We start from the raw sequence: 5,431 nt of genomic DNA, 5'->3' as shown, positions 1-5,431 counted from the left end.
AAAATAAGACCATGAACAAAATGATGGAGGAGCAGTAGGAATAAATTCGGAGCAGAAATATTCGACTCAACGAGTCTGCTGCATCTTTCAATGATAATCTTCAACTCCATTCTGCTGCCTGACCTGGGTAACACTTGACCATCTTACCGATTAGACGTCTGTCTAACTCAGTTTGACAATACCCAACAATCCAGCTTCAACAGCCGTCTGCGAGAAAGAATTCCACAAGTTCACTGGCCCCGAGCGAAGAAATTCCTCCTCATATCCGAATTAAATGGGTTAAACCTTATTCGGATATGATGTCCTGAGCTCCTTCTCTGTCATGCTCAGGGAAACCATTTGTCCATATTTACGCTGTCAAGGCCCCTAAGAATATTAAATGTTAATAAATGCTGTTACATGATTATAAACTCCAGTCAGCCTCCTGTGTTCCAAGGAGAACAGTCCCAGCCTAACCAAACATTCTGCAAAGTTTCATCTTATCCAGTCCTGGCAACATTCTTGTAAATCTCCGCTGCAACCTGCAGAATTCTTGAATATTTTTAAGGCAGACAGAGAGATATTGTGCTGAGCAAAGGTTATCAAGTTTTTCAGGGATTGACCGGAATAGGGATTTAGGATTAGAATCCGATTGACCCTGCATATATAGAATGTTAGGGCACTGAATTTCTCTGATTCCAGGGCTGGGAACTGGGGTTAAATGATCTTCTGCAACAGTGGTTATTTCCTTGTGTGAGGAAACTGCTGATGCAGCCGATGTAAAACGCGATTTACGTTTGAGAAATATATACAAGACCGCAGCCCAGAAGAATTACTTCATTTCCACCCGAATATTAATTACATTTGCCAAGTGAATATAAGAAAGTAATGTTTTTATTTTGAAACATAACAAATGGCCACTCAGCCCATTGAACCTGCCTCGCTGATCAATGAAATTATGCATGAACTTCTGCTTCACTGCCATTTTTCTGCACTATCCCATGATTTCTTAATATGTTTAATCTATCGAAATCTATCAACCTCAGTTTTGCATACTCTGAATGCTGGACATTGACATCCTCCATGGCCCTGCATTCGATAGATTTTGTCCACTCATTTCAGTATGCAATTTGATGAGTATTTCTGTTGTGTTTCTGGTGCTGCTCCTGGCATGCCCTCCAGCAGTGTGCTTATTGTCCGTTTCCCGGTGCCTCGTTGTTAAGGGCCATGGTCGTATAATGGCCAATACTCTGCATATAGTCACAGCAGCTTCGACTTGAATCCGAATCACGGATTTGTTTGTTTTCCCTTTTATTTTCTTTTAATATATGCAATAGTAACACAGTAGAAGATCATACAAAAGAAGGCATACAGAGGCGTGTGAAATGCCAAGGTTGTGGTGACATTGATACAATGGTTAGAGATTACCTTGATTCAGGAGATAAGCATGTAGAATCTGTTTATGTAGAGATGAGGAACAGTGAGGGAAAGAAGTCACCAGTGGGTGTAGTCTACAAGCCTACTAACAATAACCACAACATGAAACCAAATGTATAAAAAACAGATACTGTGTGTGACAGATAAAGGACGACAATAATCATGGGTGACCTTAATTTTCCCCTCTCCCACTCCCAGCTCCATTGCAAATAAAGTTTACAGAACCATAAACAATTTATCAAATATGTCCCATAGAACAACACTGGACATATCCTGGCCTTCGAATAATATACACGTGCTTAGTTTCTTTCATTGTGAACTTTAGGAAAGGAGACCATTTTTTGCCAGAAAAATAAATATGTCATTCACCTCTGTTTGCTTCATGCTCAAGAACACTCAGGTTCCTTTGTACCCTTTTTTTGGAAATTTCTCTCGATTTTAATAGTAGTCTACCTTTTGACGCTTCCTACCAAAGTACAAGAACTCATACTGCCGACATGAAACTGCATGAGCCAAGTTTTTGTCCACTCACTCAACCGATCTATATCCCTGTGCAGATTCACATATCCTCATCACAACATACCCTCCGCCTATTTCGTATCTTCTGCAAAACTGAACACATTACACTCTGGCATTCCTCCACGTCATTAATACAGAGATAAATAATTGCAGCCCTATGACTGACCATTCTGACACTCCACAAATCATATCTTTCCAACTTGAAAAATACCCATTAATCCCGATTCTGTATTTTATGTTAATTAAACAATGGGCAGCCCATGCTCATTTATACCTAACAGCGTAAACCCCTACCTTGTGCAATGACCTGAGATATGGCTCCTTATTGAGTGCCTGTTAAAAATTCAAATGCACTTCATCTGCCGTTTGCCTTTATCAACTATGCTTGTAAGATGACCAAAGAAGTCTGGCAAAATTTTCAAGTGTGATTTGCCTTTCAACAAACGATGTTGACTGTGTTTGACTGCAATAACCTTTTATAAACGACCTTTATTTCTTCCTTTACAATTGTCTCGCATTTTTCAAATGACAGATAAGACATTGGGACAGATGGAAGTATTTTGGCTCATCAAGTCAAGTACACCTTTAAATGAGAATCCTCAACTCCACTTTTCTGCCTTATCACAGTCGCCCTAGAATCCCTAAATAACTAAATCTCTGTCTACCTCTGCCTTGAATACACCCAGCCTTATCAGAGCTCTGTTGGAAGAATTCCACAGATTTGTTACTCTCTGAATGGGAGAACACCCCCTTATCTCTGTATTAAATGGGCAACGCCTTCCCCTGAGATTACGCACCCGGGTGTAAATCAGAGCACAGCAAACCCCCAAAGTTAAGTTATGAACTCCATGGCACATCCAGCGCCAATTGTGAGTATTTGAAACAGTTTCGTTTTTGATCTGTGGTTAAACAAACTGCCCTGATTTGCACATTAGATTGGCCAATGAAGAATCTGCTTCAAAAGTACTCCATTGGTTGTGATTCAGATGGTGGTGAAAGGCGCTTTCAAAATACAAATGCATCTTTCTTTCTCAATCCATTGATCTATTAATCTCTTTGCTCATAGAAATGGATTCTTCCCATTCACTCTATTTCTCAATAATGTAGTTCAATTCAATCTCCGTTCTGATCAAATACAGTTTGACAAGAAATATAAGGGTTGTGGCACGGATAAGACAAGCCGAATGCTCCTCTTTCCTTTTGAACCCATTCTATGAGAAATGTTAAAGGATAGCTTCACCCCCGTAGTCGTGGCCGAGTGGTTAAGGCGATGGATTAGAAATCCATTGGGGTTTCCCCGCGCAGGTTCGAATCCTGCCGACTACGTTTCCTGGACGCGCATGCATTTTTCAAATAACCTTCTGATCAATGAGTTATTGCTCAAACTCGAGAAAATCCGTCTCACCACCCCACCGGCGAGTCTGGTCATTTATTGACATTCAGGAAACACGCGTTCTGAACAAGAAACTTACCATACTCAAAACTTCAGCTCTGTTTCTCTTTCCACAGGTACCACGAAACGTGTTGAGTTTCTGCAGTATTCTCTGTGTTTTATCTCCATCAATGGTTTTGCATTAAATATCTTGAATTGCAGTCCTCTGGTAACTGACCCTGGTCAGTGTCTACAGTTTCTCCCGACCATCACCCCGCCTATTCCCGCCACTCCCTTCCCCACTGCTGTGAACACCACTCGGAAATCTCTTGTTAAACTTTTTTGCTCCAAAGAGAACATTTCCGATCTCGGGAATCACTCCACTAAACGGGATTTCCTCATCCCCGGACATGTTGCAAGGCGGAGGATTGGGAAAAGCTTTTGGGAAAATATTGACAGTTGGAAGTGGGGGGTGGGGCGATGTTAAGGAAACAAAACAGAAAACCCAGTCTCCAGCTTTTTGAATCTTTAGAAACTCTTGGAAACCGGAATCACAGGAGAATGAAGAGTGAAATTTCCGACTGAGCACAAACAGTGAAGACATCTGACCCTTCTTTTAAAGGCTGGGACATTGACTCTGATGTTCTCGGGACATGAACTGACTTGTGACATTGAAAGGATTCTCGTTCCTGCACATCAGGAATTCAAATCTCATCTCGGCTACGGGACAATGAGACAAACAAAAACTGCTGTAGAAACTCAGCAGGTTTGGCAGTACCTGTGGGATAAAACAGAGTTCTGAAACGTTGACACTGATTCTCTGCCAGATCTGCTGAGCTTTTCCTGAAATTTATGTTTTTGTTTTTAAATGAAAGTTTATCCCATCTGTTGGGATGAAACAGCTGGATCTACCATGTACTGAATTTAACCCTTTAGAAATCTGAGAAGTGATTGGATTCAAACAAACCGAGTCATGATTCACTCTTCCTCAGCTCCACACAGAGAGAGAGAGAGAGAGACCTGGAAAGCAGAGCTTAACGCTGCGACGTGAAAAGTCGTGGCCGAGTGGTTAAGGCGATGGACTGCAAATCAATTGGCTATTCCTGCGCTATTTGAATACCGCCAACTACGGTTGAGGGCTGAAAGGGACTTGCTCATTGTATTCTTGTTTGCGAAAGGTATTACAGGAGAGGTGGCCGACGAACATTTCGGTTCAGAGGGACATATGCCAATCACTGCCTGTTCGAGAGCAAGAAGCATAAAACCTCACACGATTTAAGGTGATGCAGTGGTTGGTTTGATGAGTTTTCGAAATTGAAAGTTGCACGTGAGCAGCCTGTGAGACTATTTCAGCTCACGGAAACAGTTCTCATTGTCCGGAGAAGTTGCTTGTTTTCCACCTAAAGCTGCCTTTTATCGCAGAAGCTTGTGCCTGGGGACGGAGAGTGGACGTGAAGCACATGGAGCAGGTATAGTCCTGAGGTCTCTGTCACTCTCAGGGATGTACCCCTGTGTCTCCCTCTGTGGGTGAAAATGAGGATGAGTTCCTCAAGGGGGTATTAACACAGTTTTACCATCTCGAACTTCAGGCCAATTTGTTGTGTTATTTGACATCACAGGGATAAATGCATTGACATTTGCCTTCGTAAAGTCAAAGCACACAAGGCTATGGGCCAAATGCTGGAAACTGGGACGAGAATGGATGGAGGTTTGATGAGCTGTACTGAAACGATGGGCCAAATGGTCTTCTTCCACGCTGTTTAAAAACTCAGAGACGGAGAAACCGATCTGCAGTGAATATGATCAGAAATGAAAACGTAAAAGCAGTGTCATTAAGAAAAGACACGAGCTACTCTGTTGTATTTCTTGATGGTCCAGTGGTTAGGATTTCGCGCTTTCAGCGCCGCTGCCTGGGTTCAATTTCCAGTCAGGGAATAGAAGTTCTGTTGTGATAATTTATCGTGGTGCCAGCACTTCTGACTGATCAGGAGCTAGCAGCTAATCTGACTTTCCCAAACGTTGTGCAGGTTAACATAAAACAAAGAACTGAGGCAATCTGACACAAAACAGAAATTGGTAGAGAAACTCAGCAGGCCTGGCAGTATTTGTGGAGAGAAACAGAGC

General features: G+C 42.1%; 1 non-coding gene across 1 annotated transcript; it reads left to right on the top strand.

Annotated features, from left to right (window-relative positions):
* Positions 1 to 3,179: 3,179 nt before the first annotated feature.
* trnas-aga lies at positions 3,180 to 3,261 on the top strand. Its single transcript has one exon. It is a non-coding gene; the product is annotated as a tRNA-Ser (tRNA).
* Positions 3,262 to 5,431: the final 2,170 nt, after the last annotated feature.

Source organism: Rhincodon typus, unplaced genomic scaffold (genome assembly GCF_021869965.1).
Source record: "Rhincodon typus isolate 14 unplaced genomic scaffold, sRhiTyp1.1 hic_rhity00013965, whole genome shotgun sequence".
Taxonomy (NCBI): Eukaryota; Metazoa; Chordata; class Chondrichthyes; order Orectolobiformes; family Rhincodontidae; genus Rhincodon; species Rhincodon typus.
Note: the sequence above shows the minus strand (reverse complement) of the source record. Positions and strands in the feature narration are given on the sequence as shown.